The sequence below is a fragment of the Triturus cristatus genome, chromosome 12, assembly GCF_964204655.1.
Source record: "Triturus cristatus chromosome 12, aTriCri1.1, whole genome shotgun sequence".
NCBI classification, from domain to species: Eukaryota; Metazoa; Chordata; class Amphibia; order Caudata; family Salamandridae; genus Triturus; species Triturus cristatus.
In genome coordinates this window covers 242848086-242871907 of record NC_140595.1, presented here as the reverse complement: position 1 = coordinate 242871907, position 23822 = coordinate 242848086, and the positions used below count along the sequence as shown (strand labels likewise).

At 48.7% G+C, this 23822-nt stretch overlaps 1 protein-coding gene and 1 long non-coding RNA gene across 2 annotated transcripts in view; one reads left to right on the top strand and one right to left on the bottom strand.

Annotated features, from left to right (window-relative positions):
- Positions 1-23822, bottom strand: part of CFAP45 (cilia and flagella associated protein 45) — a 513786-nt gene that overhangs the window by 85595 nt on the left and 404369 nt on the right. The gene's annotated exons all lie outside the window — the stretch shown is intronic.
- Positions 12410-23822, top strand: part of LOC146775796 (uncharacterized) — a 59763-nt gene continuing 48350 nt past the window's right edge. The window contains exon 1 of the long non-coding RNA XR_014972337.1: positions 12410-12632. This is a non-coding gene — a long non-coding RNA (uncharacterized LOC146775796). The remainder of the gene's footprint in view (positions 12633-23822) is intronic.

Sequence of the window (23822 nt, the reverse complement as noted above, 5' to 3'; positions counted from 1 at the left end):
ATGGATAAGATGCTCCTACCCGGTGGCGATTACAATCGCGCGCTCTACTCCGGCACGCCCGACTCCCGTTTGACGGGACCGACGCGTGTCATGGTGCGTGTCTGGCACGCGGCTAATGCAGCTATGGGGTGGAAGGACCGTTTGACCCGGGCGTCACCGCTGTATGCGTCTGAGAGGTTGGGCTCCCTGTGGACGTCGAAGGGCTTCGCGAAGTGGGACACGATCGGAATTAGCACGGTGGGAGATCTCTGGACGAGGGGGGGATTCAAAACTTTTGAGACGTTGCAGGCGGAGTTTCAGCTGCAGGGCAGTGAGTACTTTCGGTACCTACAAGTCCGCCATGCGCTGGGCTCCGTCTTCCCGGATGTTGCATCCATTCCGGAGTCTTCCCCCCTGGAGGACAGAGTGCTGGATGGCCATGTACCGGACAGCACGATCTCCCTCATATATAAAAAACTGATCAACGATAGATCGTGCCTGCTGACTAGTCTTCGCGAGGCCTGGGTTGCCGACGGGCTGGAGCTGGACGACGAGGATTGGATTTCCGCGGTGGCCTCTCCGAAGGAGGTGGCCATCCCGGCTCGCCTTCGTTTCGTCCAGCTCAAGATCCTTCACCGGGTGTACGTGACGGGGCCAAGGCTTCTGCGTATGGGTTTTGTTGGTGACGGAATGTGTAAGCGTGGCTGTGGTGAGTTGGCGACTTTCATGCATATACTGTGGGAGTGCCCGGAGGTGGAGCGATTCTGGCGTGGTGTGCATGAGGTCCTGTGTGTGGTGACGCGTGTCACGCTGCTGCCTGAAGCGAGGAGATGCTTGCTGAATGTATGGGAACCGAATGACTATTCGGTCCCGCAGACGCGGTGGGTGACTCTGGGATACATGATAGCTAAGCGCGACATTGCTCAATTGTGGGGATCCCAGAGGCCCCCTGCGGTGTCGGCCTGGAAGGAGCATATGGATTGGTGTATGTTTCATGAAAAGGTGGTGTATGTGGCGAGGGGTAAGCCTGGGGCGTGGGTGAAACTCTGGGGCCCCTGGAACGCCTACCGCGGGGGTATTTGTGAGCCACCACTGCTACCGGCTGCCTCGCCTGCTCCGTCTCCCTAGACTGCCCCCCTCCCTCTGCCGCGGGTGCGCGGTCCCCCAGTCCCTGATCTACTCCCATTCCCCTCCTCAGAGTTCTGCTGCTGGTTTGGATCCCCCACTTCTGGAGCACGTGCTGTCACTTTGGATTGCGGGTTGCCTTGCGGGTGTGGTTTTTTGTGTTGTTTTGTTTTGATAAAAGGGAACCGTACTGTGGGCATGGAGCTATGCGGCCTGCAACATTGATTTCTCCTGTTTTGCTAATCTGCACTGCCAAGAGACTCTTACTGTATGTATGTAATATGCTTTTGTCACTCTAGCGGCCGGCCAAGTGGTTGTAGGCCCATACCTGTAACTTTTCCAAACTGCAATAAACGGTTTCAAAAAAAAAAAAAAAAAAAAAAAAAGCAGGATTGATTATGTACTCTGCTGTATGAGGCTATGGCTAGACATCAAAGACATGGTGGTTGAACTGTCGGGTTCGCGGCGTTTGCCATTCCCCGACATTCCGCTAGGACACACACAAAGCTCCGGGAGCCCCGGTCTAGTTCTCCCAGCAACTGCAGGTCAGTGAAGCACTTCCGGGGGAAACGCTTATAACTCGCGTTCCCCGCCGGATCGGTGCTTCAAATTCCGTCTATCGAGGCTTGCAGCGAAGGAAGTTCCGGAGTGCCGCCGTTACTCAGGTGGCTGTTGGTTTTCGAACTTGGGTCCTGTCCGCTGTGGCGTCCGCGCTGGAGCGCCATCCCCCGTGGGTTCCTTACGCCTTTGCTTACATCAGCGCAGGAGCGCGCTACTGTGTTCTGTGGCGTTCGCGCTGGAGCGCCATCCCCTGGGGGTTCCTTTAACCCTTTGACATCAGCGCAGGAGAGCGCTGCCTTCTTCTGTGGCGTCCGCGCTGGAGCGCCATCCCTTGTGGGTTCCTACACCCTTTTTGACATCTGCGCAGGAGCGCGCTACCTTCTTCTGTGGCGTCCGCGCTGGAGCGCCATCCCCTTTGGTCTCACTGTTCTTTGGCTTCCACGCTAAAGCACCTTTGCCCTTGGTTCCTTTCTTTTGTGATATCCGCGCAGAAGCGCTACCTTCTTTGTTACTGGGGAGAGCAATGCAGCCAGCACACTGGGTGCTTATCCAGAGGCGCTGTATCTAACCACAAACCTTTATTTTCAACGCCCTTGCAGAGCAGAAGATTCCTGATCGAACCGGAATCCCTGATTGAACCTGAGACCACAGAAACACTGGTGAGTCCTGGCAATTGTGTGTGTTTTAGGGAATAGAGGTAGGGCATTCGTGGGGGTTGTTCCCAATCGGAATCTCCTTTGTTTCCCCAGTGGCCCTCGAGATCTCCTGTTCGCTTCAGACCACAACACTACGCCCTCTTCTGGCTGCTACCCCGGCGTCCATCTCATCCCTGTTGGGTTTATGTCCTAGGGGGTCAGGTGGGTACTAGGGTGGGTGCTCCTGTCGTCTCTGCGGAATCGTTTCACAAGCAAAAGTAAGTCTTGTGGGGCACCTGACATGAACCAAGAGCTGAGAGCGACCATAACCCTATTTGTGTAACACATCGGTGGTGGGGGGATACCCACACAGTAGGTGATGCATTGCAACTAGTACCTCCTGAAAGCGTCCCCACTAATGATATGCGCAGACTTAAATGGTCCCAGGTCAAGACCAATGCCAAGGTCATTGCTAATGTTGACATTGAGCTTGCCCAAGCTACGCTGAAAATAGAGGGTGCACCGGTTACCAAAGAAGGTAGAGTTCAAGTTACTAGACTACATGAGTCCTTTTTTGAGGGATTACGTGTTTTTTTTTTAAGCCAACGAGTAAGGGTAATAAGCCCCCACCCAAGCGACTACGTTGGTATGACGGTGACTGCAGATGAGCCAGAGGTAATCTGGCTCAAGCCCTTTCTAGTGGACATAAGATTTGTATCCAAAAAGCCAGACAGCTCTACAAGAAATGTCTCGACCAGGCAAAAAAGAAATGGGATGATCTGTACTGGCAAGATTTGAAGGAAGCATGCTACGCCAGGGATTCTAGATTGTTCTGGAATGTTATCAAGTGGAACAGAGGTGGCTTGCCGGATAGACCGTCAAACCATGTTACACAAGAGGAGTGGCTAAGGGATTTTAAACCTCAATATGCATGTAATTTCTCATATAATCCCCTGGGGGTGATATCCCATGTTTTTTACTCACAAGGTCCTTTTAGTCCCAAGGATGCCTTAACAGCCCTGGGATCTGTAGCTACAGGGCGTGCCCCAGGATTAGATGGGGTTCCATCCGATCTTTTTCTCCACAATAAAACCTGTTGGAGTAAGTACATTGCATTGGTGGCTAACGCCGTGGCTGAAGGCGCCCCAGTGCCTAAATCATGGGGGGGTGCCGTTATAATCCCAATTTTCAAAAAGGGAGATAAGACACTCCCAGGTAACTACAGACCTATCAGCTTAATCGATACAATCCAGAAGATCATCGGGAGGATGGTCTTGAACTTGATATTGGACTGGATCGAAGACAATAGGATTTTGTCTCTTTTTCAAGCTGGTTTCCGTAAATTTATCAGTACAGTGGACCAGGTTTTTCGTTTCGTCCAACTATACTGGAAGGTAGTAACCCTGGGAAAAGGCAGTCTCTACGTCGCTTCCGTGGACTTAAGAGCTGCCTTTGATCTTGTGCCCCGTTCACGGTTGTGGTTAGTCCTCGAAAAGCTGGGGCTTCCTTTAGAAATTTTGACTTTGGTTATGCGGCTCCACGAGTCTAATTTTGCTAAAATACAGTGGGGAGGACCTGGCGAAGTTACCCCCGAGTTTCCGGTAGAGCGCGGTGTGTGCCAAGGCTGCACTATGGCCCCCACGCTCTTTTCTCTGTATATTAACGGAGTAGTAGACCGTATGCTTAGTGTTAATACTGACGCCCCAAAGCTGGCCGGGGTTATTACCCCGATACTGATGTTTGCGGACGACACTCTTATTGTATCTAAAACTCCGAGTGGTCTGCAAAGGGCTTTGTCAGTGTTCGAAGACTTTTGCCATGAATACGGTCTGGAGGTAAACGTGACCAAGACCAAACTTATGGTTTTTAACCCACACTCAAGCTATAAAGCGAGAAAGTTCCTTATGAATGGGCAGCCGCTTGAAGAGGTTAATAACTTCGTCTATCTAGGTATGCATGTGACAAATGACAACAAGTGGAGCAGGCACATCGAGATGTCCACCATGAAATTTAGACAGATATCGGGAGCCTTGATCAGTGAGCACAAAAAATCTTTTACCAAGCCAATTAAACCTGTGCTCCAAGTTTATGAGGCCAAGGCCCTAAGCTCTGTGTTGTATGGGGCTGAGCTATGGGGTTTCGACGTGTTAATTTCTTTAACAGTAGTCGAAAATAAATTATTCTGTAGCATAACTGGCCTCCCACAGAGCACTCCCCTGGTACCATTGCGATATGATCTAGGCAAGAAGGCTATCAAGGACTTAGCCAAACTTCGCCCGGTCTTATACTGGCGGAGGCTTTGGACCACCCCGGAGCTTTCTCCATATGCAGCGGGTCTTATGGACGTATTAAAATCTGATATGTTCCACAAGATTGGGTGGCTGCGGAGCCTCCGCGAGTCTCTGATAGATCTGGGATTGGAGGGGCTGTGGAGTGACCCCGTGACTGCTTTGTTTCCTCCTAAGAGATTCCTGAAAATGATCTACTGGGAACAGGTTGACTATCGAGCCTGGAGCGATACCAACTGCTCTAGGATGACCAGTCGGTATCTGGAGGCTAAGGTTACACCTGCTCTAGAACCCTACTGGGACTTGATTACCAAACCTAGTGATAGGAAACTTTACTTTCAGTTTAGAGCAGGTTCTCTTCCACTTAGGTCCCTCACAAGTGGGTGGTTTGGTGCAAGCGTAGAAATATGTCCTGCTTGCGGCTTCCAAGATGAATCAATTGCCCACTTTTTGTTTGTTTGTCCTGTATATGCTATCCCTAGACGAGTGTGGTTGTCTCCTATGTGCAAAACTCTGGGCACAAGGAGTTGTGCCGTTGCTTTAAGAATTTTATGCACAAGCACTTTATTGATTGTTTCAATCGCTTTAGCTAAATACTTGGGTTGGGCTTGGTCTCTAAGGAACAAGGCTTCTAAGAAAACTCCGGGAGTACCTCCGTGAGGTCGAAGGGATGTCGGCTGATTTAATCTCTGTCCTAATGGACATATTATTCTTTTCTTTTGTATTGAATTTTATATATACCAATTCATCGCCAGTCTATTGACATGTTTAATGCTTTTCTTAAACTTAATTTTTTAAGTATTTATTGAACGATTTTATGTATTGTATAGGGAATGTTAATAGTTGTTTTATTTTGTATTTGTTTGTGTCTTGTATGAATTTTAAATTCGAATAAAGACTATGATGAACTGGACTATGCATGGGACACCTTGTGTGCCCCAGGCAGTGTCTCGTTTCATTCATCCCTCCCTGCCCCAATACACTAAGTCCTGTCTAGGGTGGTGCTAGCACCTCCCACGGCAGGAAACCTATTGTCCAAGCCTCCCTTGCTGGAAGGACTTCCAGCAGCAGGAGGTCAGACTTGTGTCTGTGGCAGCAGCATCCATTTTGTGATGCTGGGGCTCTGGTTAACTTTAACCGGGTAGTAGGTCTTCAACAGGTCTTCTCCCTCTAGAAGGGAGGAATACTATCCACACCGCCAGAAATGGTGTGAGGGTAGTATTCCAAAGTGCTAGACACCTTACACAACATGTTTTGATAAAGCCAAACCATAGTTACCATAACCGCGAGGATTATAAGGCACTTTAAGAGTATATGGTAGGCGATATCATAGAACAGCTATAAGGACATGGTTCCGAAAGCTGCAGACAGGCTCAGCTCATGCTAGAGCACCATCTCACATGTTACCAAGCACTCTGCCTTCAGGATTGTTAAGGCCTGCCATAGGAGTGACTGATAGGTTACCCATGTGTCTATATATAAGGTAGGTATAGGAATGCTACACCTAAGCAAGGGGTGATTACACGACCTTGCCCCAGCTGAGTGATCAGCCAGTTGTGTCATAATGGAAGGCCAGCCAGGGGTGGCATAATACATGCTGCAGCCCCTGGTAGGCCTAGGGTACACCTATGCCCTGGGTACCTAAGGTACACTGTACAGGGCCCTAGAAGGTGATCCTTACCAATTGGGTTATGTACCTAAAGTACATAGTATGAATTTAGAGAGAGAACAGCTGGGCTCTGGGTCTGATTAGCAGGCCCACAGCCACATCTTAGTTGAAAACCAGTAAAGCAAAAGCAAAAAAGTGGGGGTGAACATAGAAAGCAGACCCTACTCTCCTACAATTTGCACATACCATTTGAGACGGTTTTGCTCCTTTTATTTAAATTAGCAACTGCCCAACTCAGGTGCAGAAGATAATGCCGGTTTTAACTGATAAGCAAAGCGTTTATTCTTTGCTACCTCAAGGGAGGACTTCATCCAGTGGCATTAAGGGTCGACAGACACTCTGCAAGTTAAAGTGACAGTCATTTGGAGGCATGCCATGCAGGACACTGGGGAGGGGGAGTTGGGCTAGTGGGGGGTAGTTTTGCGTGTTGAGTAAAAAGCAATTGAGGGAAATGGATAGGGTAGTACTGCAACTAGACATGACAGGTATAGATTATTCTGACAGCAAGAGGCATTGGTTGGATTGAGAGAATCCCGCCCTGACCACAATTGATTATACATAGCACTCATTAGAGGATGCTCTCCTTGGGAGAAAAATCAAGAGATATAGTTGCCCAGTACCTTGAAAGACATGGACCAGATACGGTCATAATACAAGAGTCACATCTAAAGAATAAGGCCTGCAGACTATTAGAGAGACAGAGTTACATAGTACTGATAGCTCTGGATTCAACACAGACTCAAGAGGATTTGGAATCCTGGTCCAAAGAGCAACGCCCTTCACTCCGACAAAGACGTGGATCAACGTCAAGGGTTGATTTGCAGCGTGCTCAGGTAAATGGGATGCTGCGGCAACAAATGATGGACGGATTGCTGAATAAATCAAATATTCTACCCCAGTCAAGAGATCTGGGTTAAATCCATTGTTTCTTTTCTCACTACACCACCCCAGTTCGGACCCAGCCATATGCAAATCAGTCTTGATCCTGCTCCTCATGGGAACAGTCCAGTCCAAACTGCCCAGGTGGTTCTTCCCTGGACCGGAAACAAGCATCCTGGGACCGATTTCAGGGTATGTTACCCCTCACCAGCTAGTGAAAACGTTTTTGGTGTGTTTTTTCAGCATTAAATTGGTAGGGAATTAACAAATAGAAGCTGGCGGCACAAACTGGCGTGGGTATGCAGTAAAAGAGGTGTGAATATGCAAATCAGGAGGCATGCCCGATCAGTGAATGCATCCAGAGGCCATACCCAAACAGAGCCCTTATGAATGGGGCTGAGAGGGATTGATGGCTGGGGCGTGGCTTCTGGCAACAACGGGGAGTTATCTGCCGTGCGGACAGCGCTGCCTGGGAGGCCTCGCTCATTGCCAAGTTCACTCCTTGCCTTATGCATTGGCAGGCTGGCAGAGGGACACAGAGGGGACGAGCGCATGCACTGCTCTCGCTATTGCGAGTACCTTTTGGAATCGATTTGCCGAGGGCTTGAATGCACGCGTTTGCATGGACAAACATGGCTGCTCTTGCCATTTGTCCATAGCAAACAGCATGCGCATGTCCGAGGGACTGTGGACAGTCCGACGCCATCTTGAGGCATTTTCGTTCTTCTGACAACGAAAGCTTCTTTCGTTGTCATAGCAATGAAAATGCCGCAAGATGGCAGCACAGTGATGCTGTAGCCAGTGTGCATTTTTTGTTCCAAAGCAGCTGCAATCACCAAACGGGACGCCCGCAAATTTCCTAGTGAAAACGTTTTTGGTGTGTTTTTTCAGCATTAAATTGGTAGGGAATTAACAAATAGAAGCTGGCTGCACAAACTGGTGTGGGTATGCAGTAATAGAGGTGCAAATCAGGAGGCATGCCCAATCAGTAAATCTATCCAGAGACCATACCCAAACAGAGCCCTAATGAATGGGGCTGAGAGGGATTGATGTCGGGGACGTGGCTTCTGGCAACATCAGGGAGTTATCTGACATGCGGACAGCGCTGCCTGGGAGGCCTCGCTCATTGCCAAGTTCACTCCTTGCCTTATGCATTGGCAGGCTGGCAGAGGGACACAGAGGGTACGTCCAGTGGAGCGGAGAAATGGCTGGAGAAAATTGGCTTAAAAAGCTGAGTGCGAACAGCACGCACCACCAGACCCGCCAACGCCCAGCCCGCTGTCGGCGACAGACAATGCCACCCACGACAACAGCTGAGAAAGGGTGACTCTGAAGAAGGAGATAGGGCTTGTACGCGCGTGTGCCATCATTATTGGTAAGGTGCTGGCGGGTGTGAAACACGATGGCTTGCAGCAGAGCAAAACTTTTGATGAGGTCTGCCTTACTTGAGAAGTTCACGCCGTGCGCCATTTTAGCATACGTTTTGTTAGTCTAATAAAAGTTTCACAACTTGAGAGTTTTTGTAAACTTTAAAATAATCGACCTGACAGCGTTAAATAAATTAATTAAGGACTTTTAAAAGGCTGTCACATTTGGGCCAAAGCAACTAAGAAACATTTAGGGTAACTTTTTAACTTCTCACTGTGAAAAGACTTGGAGGGAAGGTGGTCTAGAGCTCATACTGCTGATCTCGGAGCCTGAAAGCTTGATTAATAATCCCAGCTTCGTGACTTATCTGAAGCTGTTTGATTCTGGGCAAATTACTCTATTTTTCTGTGCCACAAGCTGAAAACTGAGTGCAGTCGATTACTAGTACTGTATATCCGTGTATACTGAGTTAGGTACTGTATACCAATCTCAATCATTAACCCCCACGCCCCCCACACACACACACAAACATACCATAGTGTTTTATGTGCAGCACCACCGGTTTTAGATGCCCTGCTGCTATAAAGCTTTGGTTGTAAAATGATCATAAGGTCTGAGTCATATAGCACCTATTATTACAAAACGATTTATTTCTAGAGTTGTTCTCTCTGCTGAGCATAATTCTAGGTGGCGATTAGGGGGCAATTTTGTGCTACGCATGTCAAATTAGGCACTTGCTTAGTTGCACATGTGAGATATGCATGTTTGCTGCAGCTGTTTCACCCACAGTGTCCGGCAGGCATCATGTGCTTTCATGTTCCAGTTATTCCATAATGTACAATGCTGGGAATGGAAAAAGTTTATTTTGGGATCCCATACATTGGGTGCAGCTAAAAGTGGCAAAGTCCTTAGGGGCAAATACCTGCAGGCCATTGTCATGTGGAGCGAATTGACGCTCAACCAATACGTTATTTCTGGCAAACTCTGCACCAAAGACATAAGGACATTGTCACCAAGAAAATAAAGTAGCATTAAATCAGCAATAAGCTGATTCATTGCACTTAAATCCATATATATTTATATAACCTACTGGCGGTCGCCAGTAGGTAGTTACAGTTAGGACCTATTTTCCATAGGAAATCCGCAACATTCTATTCCCAATAACTTTGGCGCCGATTGACGAATCTTTGCGAAATTTTCAAAACTTTTTATTTATATATATATATATGTGTGTATATATACATCACGGTACATAGATGTGGAGTTAAAAATAGTAAATTGTATACTTACCTCTAAATACTTATCTTCACAATATTTAGGTAGTCAATTTTTAGGCTTCGATTTTTTGGTAGCCTGATATTTTTGTGCATGATACTTTTACATACGAGTCTAGAATCACATTGGCTCCCAGCTCCTCCCAGTCTTGCTCCTTCTCCTCTATTCAGATCCTGCTCCTGGTCCTTCTTCTCCGCTTCACCGTCATTCTTCTGGTCTCCTCTCCCTCCTGGTTGTTCCCCTAATTACCATTCTACTCCTACGCAACTTCATGCTCATGGTCCTTCGCTTACTCCTGTACTTCTCCTCTTCCTCTCACTTCTGATCCTCTTGCTCTTGGCTTTCCTCCGCATGCTAGCCCTGGTCCTTCTCTGAGCCATGGTCTTGCGTTTCACCTCCTTGTGCTCCTGACACTCCTAATGATCCTCACTTGACATCTGGCCTCATCTCTTCTAGTCCTGATCCTCGTCCTCTTTCTAGGGCATACGATCCTTCCATTTCTGGTTCCCCCTAAGCCTGGCTATCCCCATCCTCCTTGTGGTCCAGGTCTTCCTCCTCATCCTCCTGGACAGGCTCCTGGTCTAACTCTTACTTGTGGAACACCTCCTAGTCCTTCTCCTCGTCATAGATCTATGGGCATCCAGCAAGTTTCAGGGTATAATAGTGGTAAACTTACTGGTGCCAAATCCATTTGCTAGAGCGAGAATTATCCTGTCACAGCTTTGAAGCTCCATAGAATAACGCAGAGGGTTAGTATACCTGCTTCCAGTGCTTAATTTCTAAAAAACAAAAAGTGCCAGAGCTCTTTTCATATGGCCACTGCAGCTTGCACCACACATTGCCCCAGCTATACTGCTGAGGATAGAAACAACACAACTACTAACCATCACACTCCGACAGGTGTGACTATTCAGACTATTTCAGACCCCAAAGATATAAGAATAGATTGGGCGGCAGGTAATATGAATTTTTAATGTGTGTTGAATGAATAATTAACTGTTGTTGTGGTCATCTCTAAAATAGCCAGACAGCACCACTTTGTGGCAGACTGCCACAAGGGCCGATGTTGACAATGATTTTCCTGTGGATAGCACTGGAAACCACTGGCTCAAATTAAGCACTGCCTACTTCAGAACATACCAAATAACGTGAAGATTACAGTTCTGTATTTTACGTAAAATAGCTCAATGGATTAATGCATCTCTGTGCTTTGATCCTTGGGTTACCTGCAGACCAAGAGGTACAATCCAGGTAATTACACGTATAGGCAGGTACATCCACAAAGACCTACACATTTTACGAGTGACGAATATGTTTTCCAAATGTCATTGTGTGTCTTAGAAACTTGTGAAGGGACACACTTTTTTGCATTGATGTCTCTGCGTTTGGCATCAAGGTGTTAGGTTGCAGCGGTGATCTCTCGACATATAACTTTTCCCACCATTGGCTGACAAAGAGAGAGTTGGTGATTGCACTTTAAGTGCAATGGGAAAGAGCTGCAAAAAAAAGCTGGAGGTCAGCAGCGCCTCCTGCTGGCGGCGCAGCATATGACCCAGTGCCTTACAGTATGCAGCCAACAGCCAATAAGATTTCCTGTCTGATTAATGGCTGTACCCCACTTTTCAAGCACTTATGACAATGTTGGACGGGTGGCAGTTGAATGTATGTTACAACAAGCATTGGCATAACCAATAGGTCTCGCTTTTGGGACCTTATAAGTATTGAGTTATGCAGCACAATAGCCTTGGTGTAACAACATCACCTGTTGCATGGCTAAACACTTATAAGGTCCCAAAGTCAACACCTATTGGCTATGCCAATGCTTGTTTTTAGCGTGATCTCCAGCGAGCAGGCCATATTGAATAACAGGGCCCTCTTCTGTCTTGGTCTCGGAGACAAACGAGCAGCCCTAAGCAGACACAAATGTACGGCTGCACAACGCACCTTTATTCACTGTGAGGCAGTGCAGATGTCTGAGGGAGTGGACCATAAGCCCCAACCGTTTTCACGGCAGGAGCTGCTTGAAACACCAACCACACCTACCGCAGCGTGGGAGCCGACATTTTGACTTGCAGCGCAGGGCAGAGGGCTGAGGGAGCAAACCACCAGCCCTGACCGTCTTTGTGGCAGGAGTCACTTGAGACGCTGTCCACGCCTACTGCGCCAGGAGGTGCAGATTAAAAAGCCTTGCTTGGCTCCCGCAGCGTGGGAGCTGATATTTCGACTTGCAGCACAGTGCAGAGGGCTGAGGGAGTGGACCACAAGCCCGACCGTCTTCGCAGCACAAGCCACTTGAGATGCCATCCATGCCCATGCCTACAGCGCCAGGAGGCAGAGGTTGAAAAGCCTTGTTTGGCTCCTGTAGCATGGGACGTGCCTGGGAGGTGCCTGGGGGCGTGCCCGGGCCAAGAGCAGGCCAGTCATCGCCTGGAGGAGGCTGGGCTGGGCCCTCCCTCTTGTAGTTGAGAGAGCCTGAGGTTCGGGGTTTGGTTTGTGAGGTTATTTTTTTTTTACTGTTCTTACCAATGCCTTCAAGCTGCTCCCTTGGCAATTTGACCTGATTTTCTACTCTCCAGGCTAATGCTAATTTTGGCAAAATGGTGAAATGCGGGCTGACCGACGACGTCCCCGCAGGGGACCCTCATAAGAGGGCTGCCCCTTTAGTGCCACAGGATGGCACACTGGACAGCCTAGTGTCCGGAGACCCCTTTGGGGTCCTGCTTCTCACTTCCGGCCGAAGTGGGGGAAGGGGAGAGGTATAAGTTCCTCCCCCGGCCACCTGGCGGCCTCTTTGTCCCTCACCCTGATGCCGTTTAGACGTGTCCCGTGGGAGCTGCTGAGATCTGTGGCACGGTGAGTGCACATCATATGGGCCCTAGCTCCCCCCCCGCCCGGCTTCCCCATGAGGGTTGCCCGCAGGGCAGGGTGGCGCGGGCATCCACGCGAGCCGCCTCTGGGGGGTGGGGGGTTTCGGCAGCTCCCTTGGGTTTTCAGCACAGCATCTCTTACGGGTGGTCCTAGGGGGCTGGGGCTGGGCCTGTGGGTCCTTTGCCTCGCGGTGTCCCTCCTTTTGTTAGGGGGGGCATCCATGGGCCTCTGCCACGTGTAGTAGGGCAAAGGTCCGTGATGGCCCTGTCTCCCGGACGACTCGGTGCGGCCAAGGACTGCCGTCCTTTTCCAACAGCATGGCTGGGGAGGGTAGTCTCTGACCCCGCAATTCACCCTTCCCACTGCGAGGGAGATGGACCCAGCTGCACACCTCTAGCGTGTGAGCACACTGCGGGCCCCCGTTGGTGAGCCCCCACCTTAGCATCACACGGTGGGGGTGGCTTTGCGTGGGCGGGAGGGTGCGATATTGCGGCCCCGTTCAGCGAGCCAGCAGCTGCGACGGGGGTGCCACGAGGGTTGGGTGGCAGAGCATGTCCTCCTGTGCCTGCCGGCGGTACTGGGCACTGAAGCACACGGCATGAGCGGCTCGGCCGTCTCAGCTGTGGGGCCCGGCCCGCGATGGCAAGAGGTGCGGGGGTCCTTTGACTGGGTCGGCTAGCCTCCGTACCGTTGGCGGTCGAAGCGGCCAGGGTCCAGTTTCTTCGAGTACCGCCCCTACAGTGCGCCCCGCTAGCAAGATGCCCTTGGCCTGCGGTGTAGAACGGTTGGGCAGGTTTGCACGATCCGGCTTGAGTTGTGGGTGCCGGCACTGCACTGTATTTACAGATATTACCATAGTGCCTAATGCCAAGCAGCGCTATATGAACCAAAAATAATACAGCATCCATGCCAAACAGGGCTGCATGAACATATATTATGCCAGCGCCTAATGCCAAGCAGCGCTGTCTGAACAGATATCGGCGCTCTATGAACTGATATTACTGAACTGATATTACTACAGCACTGAATGCCAGGCATCGCTGTCTGAACAGAAATCGGAGCTCGATGAACTGATGATACTACAGCACTGAAGGCCAAGCTGCTCTGTAGGAGCAGATATCGGCACTCTATGAACTGATATTACAGCACTGAAGGCCAAGCAGTGCAGCATGAGCAGATATCGGCACTCTATGAACGGATGTTACTCCAGCACTGAATGCCAAGTGGCGCTGTATGTGCAGATAATGCAGTTTGAATTGCTTTCGTTTTTACTTGAATGGCGGGGGGCCTGACTGTTGGGAGGGAGCGGGGCACCGAGCTGGGTGGTCGCATGGGTGCCTCGCTTCCATCCCCCTCCCCCGGTCTGCCTGCGGGGTCCGGAAAGGCCAAGGCGGTGTGCGCTCACAGACGGGTGCATACTCAGGCCCCACTCCTGCGGGTTTGTTTATTATAGCTTGAGTGGCAGTAGGCACGAACCCTGCACCACCGCACGTTCCATGCCCAGTTATGGCGATGCCATAGGGCAATCGATGGAGACTTTGCCCACTAGTGCGCTGCACTCAGTAACGTTGAAGACATGTTGGGTCACCTACGCTGGGTCCGATTCCGGTGGCGTCTGTGCAGCCTGTACTATCTGTAATCAGTAAGCTCAGGGCAGGGTTTCACTTCTGGAGGCCGGGTACCATCACCCTAGGCTGGGGTGTTTGGGAATACCGGCACGGTGACAGTTCATGGCCGGCCAAGGGTTTATCGGGGACAGGCAATGGGTCCCCCGAGGGCAAAGGAGTACAGCACAGAGCCGGGTCATTTACATTGTAACACAGTAACGCTGAACCACCCCCCCCACCTTTGCCCACAGGGGGTACGGGTGGGAGGCCTGTAGCTCGCAACACACTTTGCCCCTGCCACTGATAACTAAAAACAAAACTTTGAACACTCATGCTCCCGCATGGGGACAAGGGCAGGATCAGTGTGGAATATGCACTGTTGGGACTGTGTTGTTTGTCCTCTCTAATTTATGAACGAATGAGGCCCCATCCACTGAGGAAAGGGTAGCTGTACAGATAAGTGTAGCGTTCTTGAAAATCCCTTGAAGGTACTACTTCCTTGGCTCAGTCTGATCATTTTATAATGGTGGAATTTTGATATTCTTACTCGATAGCTACAGTTGTTGCTTAATTACCTTATGCAAATACCAAACAGCGACAAAGCCAATAGTCCTGGCTGGCCACAGCTCCTGGGTGACAGGATAAGTAACCACATGTAACAAGAGAGGGAGCTCCCAACGACAGCCCGAGATCTCGCACAGCACAACAGCAATTTATGGGCAATATTCACTGGTTTTGTACGGGCAGGGGACTGTGTTTGATCTCCCAGTCACAGGTTCAGAGCTCGGCAAGCACATGCAGTCATTATCCTCCTGTGGTCCATAAATGAGTACCAGTAAGTTGGGTTTCGATACACACCTGTAAGCTGGTTTTGACTGAAAGTTTACGGCAAATGCTTTGTGGGTATGGGTCCATATTGTGTGTAAAAACAAGGGTACCCCTGACACAAATTCCTAAATCAGGGAAAATAACTAAATGTAAATATCACAATTTAGAAAAGTTGAAAATAATCGTGGACCTAAATACTACATGTCATGCAACCTCTATTCAGTAGTATCAAAAATATTCTTTATTAATTTTTTGTTACAGATAATTTATACTGAATGTACACATTAAAAAAAAGAGAGAGAACATATAATCTATATACAGTTTTGCACTGTGATCTGGCAATAAAGATTCAAAAATCAATTCTTATATTGATCCACTATCAAATACATTTTGCACAGTGTCAATAATAAATATCTTTGAGATGAAGTTGTTTACAATGGTTCAATTTGTATCAAGACATATACATAGTTAGGGAATAATCATTTCAATATATACAGAGGACATTCATTTCTGGCATGGCTCTTGGAAATCTGTGTCCAAATTCCTGAATTGTTATGGGTCCATATTGGCCAGGCAAGATGCCAGTTAAAGGTTCCAATCCAAGGCAATGGAAGCCCCACCCTTCAGGGTGAGGGTTTCCTTATTCCGTTTAGATGACGGTAGATTGTTGGAGGGGTCCCCAGGCCTGGGGGTATCATACCACACCCCTATCACACACTGATGGAAGGCAACCATTCCTTTATGATCCCTCGCTTAATTTGTACTCTGTCAAAATAGTGGACAAAGTTACACCTGAGATGCCAGGCTACAAAGCCATATGGGGGCCTTTGTGGTCTTAGGCAAGTAACCAGAGGCATCGAAGCCAGTAGTACTAGCTTACAGGTATATGTATTTTGTGGATACATCTGGACAATGGCCACCAGCTCAACTGTACATCATTCTCCCTCAAGAAAGCAGGCATTCTTTGAAGCTCTCACCCATCGAAGGCATATATTTAATTTTATGACACTTCTTGAACTGATAAAGTGGCACGGATAGGGGGCAGAGTAGTCGGACAGCGGTTGTGGCTTGACATACAAATCATAGCAGGGCACACATGGGAAGATGCACGATAGACATACAGTCACACAAACCAGAGGGACACCATTCAATTGTTCGACACAATTCAACAACAGAATTGCCTGCGCAAATGTCTGGTCGATGCAGCAGAGTAGGTGCACTCTGTATACAAGGGCATGCTACCAGTTGCTCATGTGAGACAAAAACACCCGCCCTATAGCCAGTGAGCCAGGCATTTACTGAAGTTGCCATCTAACTAGTGGGTTGCGGTGCAATAAGCTGGGGGGAACATGGGGTCTTAGCATAATTTGGCTACATTGATTGATGAATGATTGTTTTGGCGTTCCCACTGCTCAAGAAAGGGCAGATTGCGAAGTAGTGACATTTGAACTCATATCAATGGTAATTCCAGGACACATCTCCTTCAGTACACACACCGCCAGACAGGGCTGCTCTCCCCTGGAGCAAAGGGAAGCTAAACACCATATACGGCATACCGCCAATGTTGGGAAGCAAGAAAGATGGTGATGGAGGAGGGAGCGATGAATCTTGGTCTGCTCGCACAGGCAGGCGATTTCCGCAGGGGCTTAGCTAAGCTTGCTGCCAGGCAGTGGTCTTTTCCAACTAATGTGATAATGTTGAAGGGGTTTCAAGCATGCGTCAAGAGATGGGTCCTCGAGACCATCCAGGACTTCAACATGGCATGCTTTTACAGAAGTTTGTAGTAGGCTCGCACATGTTGTTCTGCTGAGTTTAGGGGCTGGTTGGCATGCTTCATCTTGTCTCTGCCAGAGCCAGAAGACCCTCAGGGTGACAGCGTGCTCAAATTCACGTCATGTTGGCACGTATACAAGACTCATAGGCATAGCCGCAGGTTCAGGCTTCAAGGATAGAGTTAGAGATCTGAAGGACCAATCTCCTACTCCATGGCCTCAGATCCAAAAGATGCATGATACAGGTTGCTTCAGTTAAGCAAGATATCCTTGGGAGCGGTCAACATCATGCAGGAGGATTGATACAAATCCCAAAGTGTAAAATGTACATTCATCCGCAGCCACCCAAGGGAGTGGCCGGAAGTCAGGTTAAGTGTTTTATGGACAGATGAATGGTGAGTATGCCATAGGCACTCATGTGAAGCATGCGCTGGAACAGCTTCTGTAGAAGCAGCGGCATGGGCCGTGGGGGGTGTCTCCCCTCCCATCACTGTGGTCTCACACCTGGGAGGCAATGATTTGACTTTTCAGGGAGGAGAAGGATAAATAGCTCCATGCGGTTTCCCAGACGCAGTTTGCTGGGATGGGGTTCCCTGGAATATGATAGAGCCGCCCGAACAGATCAGGTCAGAGACTGGCGGGAGTGGAAGGTTTCCCCAACGGCGTGGTGAACCACCTAGGGGGCCCGGCCTCACTGCCATGGGTAAGGGGGCATGGTTGCTAGCAATGTAGGCTGACCTAGGTCCTGGGATTACAAGGTATTAAAGCGAGAGCTGTACTGAGCATCAAGGGTCACAGCTGGTTAGCAGGTATGTGTGTATCTGTGATCAAGCTTTAAGTAAGCAAGCCTGGTAGGTGGCATAAGTTGTCACTCCAAATGGTTGCTGTGACTGCAATAGTGTGCGCAATGCGAACAGCCCAGTTCGCCATGGTTTAGAACAGGGGTCTACAAACTGTGGGGCGCGACCCCCAGGGGTCCGTGGAGTGATGCAAAGGGGGTCCCGCCTTCCCAGTCACACTTCTGCCCAGGCCCAAGGGCTTCAGCCCCCCTCCGTCTTCCCACGTCCTGTGTCTCAGTCTGGGCTGCTGCAGTGAAACTTGAGCTGCTGGGGGCTCAGCTGGGCAGTGTCTGGAGTCTTATCTCCGGCACCCCCGTGTTTTTCACAGGTCTTTAAAGACCATTTGCATTTTTACAAGCCTTTGCAAACTGGTTACAGAGGCTTAGGTTTTATTCCTGGTTCCAGTACCCCTGGGTCCCCACTCAGCCTATTCCTTACATTTGTATTTTACATTTACTGCTGTAGTGTGAGAATGCATTTCAAGGAAAGGAATACAAAGTAGGCTTGCCAAAAGAAAAATGCCTGCCGTGTTTTGTTTAAAGAGCCTGTAAAGATCTCCTCTTGGTACTAAATAGACTTAGAAATAAAAAAGTATGTATGCATTCGTTATTTGACTTTTCTGTCTTTTTTCTCTTTATTTATCAGTCATGGATCATTGAGGCAGCCCTAGAACACAATTAAAAGTGCTTTCTATTTATATTTGCTGTTGGCAGTATGAACAGATAAGTGCTAAAAATACTGCTTTAGGTTACTGCTTTTTTTTGTACCGACTGGGCCATCAAAATAATCTGCTGGCAACCCTAACCATAGGACTGAAAGTTTGTTGCAGGATCAGCACATTATTTATTTCCTTCACCATCGATCCCCGATTAATGCGGCAATAGTTTAACTTAGATCTTAAACTCTACGCCGCCATCAATAACATGCTGAGTTACTTCATGGGTCTGGGGTTGCACCTTGCATTTAGACAACTCATTCCTCATTCTCGCCCTTCATTTTCACGCTCACCCTGCACTCACAGCGATCATAATGCACTCACACTGATCACCATGCACTCGCACCATTCACCCACTCACCCTGCACTCACAGTGATCCCTCTGCACTCACAATGCACTTGTGCTGCTCACCCTATACCTCAACCTGCAGTCACACGTGTACACTACTCATCCTGCACTCATGTGACACTTCACTCACCTGTCCCCCTCACTACTCAATATGCAACTCACTCAAACAAGCCCATCAGTAATCATACATTCATTCATCCCATTCTGAACTTGCATCCGCACCCAAATTCATACGCCACCTCACTCACCCTGCAGTCACTCCTCTTGTCCTACTCTCACACTGTTGCATCGCTCACTGTGCACTCACATGGGCACTCTTGTCACCCACACAGTGCAGAGGGTTAATGTGCCTGCTACAAAGAATATGTACCATGCAGATCCCAGAAATGAGTGTGAGTAAACTATGAGAAGTGCTATAAAAAATGAAATGTTTGTCAGAAAGGTGCTATAAAGAGATGCGTTGCATTTTTTATGAGTGGCAGTGAAGGAATTCATGGAGAAGGAGGAAACGGGGGTGGGGCATCAAAAAAGACTGATGCACCGGGTGAGACCAGCGTTAGGACCAGCCCTGACTGGGAGTGTTAGCCCCCCCTCTGAAGTTCTGGTCTAGTGGCTCCCCTGCTTCTGCCTATTATTATTTACATGTGTAGTGCACTACTGTTACAAAAAGATGTCCTGGGGCTAATAACCATCTACTGCCTGAAGGCAAATGAGAAACACACAGAAGAGTTATATGTGAGAGACTGTTAGAGATGAGGGCAGTGAAAAGACAGAATGGCAAGAGGTGATTAAAGGTGAAGTGAGAGGTTGAATGGGGAGAATTCAGAAGTTGTAAAAAAGGGGTGAAAGAAAATGGCCTGCAAAGTGAGAGAGGGATACCTGGGTTAGGAGAGGGGAGAGGGATGGATGGGAGGGGTGAGAGGAAAGCTGCATGGGTAAACTGCTTAACTGCACAAAACCACCAGGGTTTTAAGGGACTCCTGCTTCTCCCGGTCAGGGCCAGGTGAGCTTCTAATGTGGCAGCACATATTGCTGCAGAGTGGAAGGCCCTTAACAAAGGTTGACTTGAAATCTTTCTGATGGTAATTGCTGTATTTTGGTTATAAATGGGTACTGATTGGGTGAAATCTTTCCTCAGTGTTACTGTAACAAATATCAAAATAATGAAGCAATGCTATCCCAAAATACTCTGCATCACATAACCTCATTTACATTTCATCCCACGCAATTTAGTCAACAGGTTTAGATATTTTTGTCAGGAGGGGGTCCTTACACCTAAAATGTTGACAGGACGGTCTCGGCATCCAAAAGTTTGAAGACCTCTGGTTTAGAATCACAAAGGTCTGGCACATGTCGGTTCAACGTCAACAGAGTGGAGACACTCGGCTCCCAGGACGGGTAACGGGTTGCTTCAAGTTATGCATATAATGCCCCGCCCACATAGCCATAGTATTAGGCTGGGTGGAAGCGGTCCGCTAAGCAAGTGTGCTGCTGTTCCATAAATGCTGGAACTAGTGTTGAGGGAACACAAAAGGCACATGTAAGTAGGAATGCCAGCCTTGGTGGGGGGCCCTGGCTGCGACGGTCGCCACACCCAGGGCTGTGGCGGAGTTACAGGGCGATCCAGAGGCGGAAAGGTACTCAGGGGTGCACTCTTCAGGAGCACAAAGGGTGCTGAGGCCTAATATCCCCAGGAAGTTTGTGCGGTAGACCCTGAGGTGCGACGGTGCCCCGCTGTCCTACGGGCGGTTGGAAACCTGTACAACCGGGGGTCGCTTGAACGCTCTGCCACTCGTAGGGGGGGGGGCATGAGTAAAGGGTGGACCGACCATTCACCGGGAGTGGGAGGGGCTATCCCCTCACCACAACCGCTAAGCACCGATTGGCTAAAGCCACGATGCAAGTTGGCCCATCAGGTGGTAGGCCGCGAGGGGCGGCTTGCCTTTGGATCGCCTGTAAGATAATCCACCATGTTGGCATATTTGGTATGCTAATAAAACTGCAGCAATTTTCTCCACCAAAAAGTTGTCTTGTCTGCTTATTTATGTTACTTGGATGTTGCTGCTTGAGGGCTGGTGAGTGTGGCCGATATTGGCACTATGCAAAGTTCCGGGCCCCCATGAGCCGAGCATTAAAGTTACAAATAGTACCACCCTGGATTCCTTCCTAGCATGAGCAGTGGGGGCTATTACCACCAAAATTGACCTGGCGGAGTGCAGGTTATTGATGGAAGTGGGGGGGGTGCCTAGATCTTCACTAGGGGGGGCTGCCACGCAAGTTCCACAGTCTGGCCCCCAAGGACTCTCAGTGCCCCAGAATAAGCAAAGTCTTTCCTGTGCCTCTTCTGAGGTTCATTCCCTTGACAACCCTGCCACAGAAACCCCTAACAACAGCATCTGCTCACCCCTGCCTAAAAGGAAGAGGCAAATCAAACAACCACCTAAGGGGAAGGGCATGAACGGACCCTCGATTTCATCTACAAACTGCCCTAGCGCTAAATGTCCAGGCTCAGTGAATCCTGCTGCTATGGACTGGTCTGATGTGATTGGCAAACTTAAGGACGCGATCCAGCTAAGTATCGCCCCTTGGTGGGAAGATTATTTGCCCTGGAGTCAGCCATAACCAAACTGGCTGTAGGGTATGATCCACTAAAGAAGCCATGAACTCGATTTGTCACTTAGGTGGAAGGATTATGGGGCATGATCCGTACAATACCCATGGGCGCTGCACTTTGTCTAAAGGTCAAACCACGGAAGGAGCAGATATCTGCGTCCCTAACCCACTCCAGCTGCTCTCCTAGCCCTTGGTTCCCCAGCTACATCTGCCGTAAGGATTCTCCCAGAAGAGGACAGGTCCTTCAGGCCTTGTTTGGAGCAACCAGTGCCGAGGGAACAGGTGGGCAGGAAGGCCAAGCAAGACGCACGGCTCCCCTGCCTAAATCTACCTCCGGATTGTTGTCCTCGTGTAGCTATATTTTCAGGGGTTCCAAGTATTAGTGCTAACACAATTGAAACCACCGGCCAACTCATAAACAAAGTATATAATTGGTTGGCAAATAACGCACATTTTGACTGTAAGGACTACAACGATATTTTGTTTGTCAGAAGGGCTGGGTGGGTTGGTCCTATGCCTAACTCCCTGGGGTGGGGATCGTATTGTTATCAACTGTAGGTCACCTGCTCTGGCCAAGCGTTTACTTTCTAGCTCAGCCCCACTGTCCGTCAAGGAAGCGAGTATTAACATCCTTCTGCTTGGCTTTTTCTACCATTGCTTACAGCTCCATCCCCCTATAGTGGTTAGCATGACCCATCACACTTTTAGGCAATCAGCTATCTCCTCTGAGCGAATAGCTATCCCTGTGAGTAATAGATGTGGTCTCCTATGTGCCTTGGACTAAAATTATTAACATCAGGAGTTAGTCCCCCAGCCCAGACATTGGTTATCCAAGTAATCTTTCTTTTGAGTCTACATCTGTAAGTGATCCCGGGTGCTCCCTAAAAATTCTAAGCTGGAACATAGCGGGTATTAGGGATAAGCTGGTGGACCCTGAATGGCAGACTTTTATTTCTAATTTTGATGTAAATTTGCTTCAGAAGACCTGGGCACTTGATCCAGTTGGCCGGAATGGATATGAATGTTTTGTGTGGCAGCAACTCACTTCCCTGGTCATAGGCCACGAGGGGGACTAATTATCTTAGTGCGATTCTCGGTTAACCTGAGAGTATTTCCAATTTCCCTAAACCACAGGGAAATTCAAATCCTTTGGGTGCTTATCTCTAAAGATTTTAATATTTTCTAAGTGAATCTTTATAACTCTATCAGCGACCATGGTTGCCAGATCGAGGCGCTCTTTGAAGTAGTATCACTCCTAGAGATCAGATCACATGCCTATTTAAAAATGTTTAACATTATAATAGGTAGGGATTTTAATGATAAGCTAGGACAAAATCCCAATAATGGTACCCTTTTGTGGTAGAGGATCTAGTGTCTAGTGACTCTGGGTCGGATCAGAGGGGACATTAACAATCGGAGGAGTTTGGTCAAGCTAGTTTAAGGAATGTAGTGCCTGTGGGCCCTAGCCCGTCTAGGGAATTGCCCTCTTTTGTGGGTTTGGGTAAAGGGACCATTATTGATTATATTTTTATCTTGAGTGTCTCTTGATCGTTATGTCAGTCCAGGGGTGGTACATGAAACTAATTTTAGTGACCACAACCCAATAGAAACAGTACTAGGAGTTAATATTGGTCCTGGTGTAAACTCTGATCCAGGCCTGTCTGGCTTAGCTATGAAAGATGGGGGTTTGAGGGTAAAGTGGCGCAATCTCCCAAAGCCTAAAGTGATCAAATCTGCAGCCAGCCTTTATATCGCTTTTATCATGAAGCCCCTGCTAGCTGTGGAAACATCACCTGCTTTAATTGTGGAAGCTTTTGACCAATCTAACGAGTCCACCACTAATATATTATGGGATATGGTGAGTAAATCCAGGGGTGCAAAGCCGGGCTGGCTCGACAAAGCTTGCAGGTCGATAGGGTAAATATTTACATGAGACCCTCAAACACTAAACCCAGAAACCAGGATATTATCAAGGACGCTAGAAGGGAGTACAAAATAGCCTTAGGGAAGTGAAAGGCTGAACTTAAAGAAGCATCTTGGTAATGGTTGGTGTCCACTTGCTCTTATAGAGATTCCAGGGGCTTTTGGGTGGTGGTTAATGGAAGGCAGCCCAACATGACTGCGCAAGATGATATAGGCTCCTCTATCCCCCAAGCCCTTTGGTTTGCCCACTACTATAAGGTGTATGCACTGGACAAAGATCTCCCCACTCACCACGGTGACGCTGATAACCTGTACACACTTGAGATAAGGTTTGAGTATGAGCAGGTCTATAATTCCTTCATGGGAAGCCTGCCCAATAAAGCACCCGGGCCAGATGGGATACCCACACCTCTGGGCTCCAGTTCTGACTAATGTCCTTAATCCAGTGACCCAGTTAGGCCTACCATTGACCTGGAAAACTGCTATCATAGTACCAGTGTTTAAGAAGGGAAATTGGCTGTACCCTACC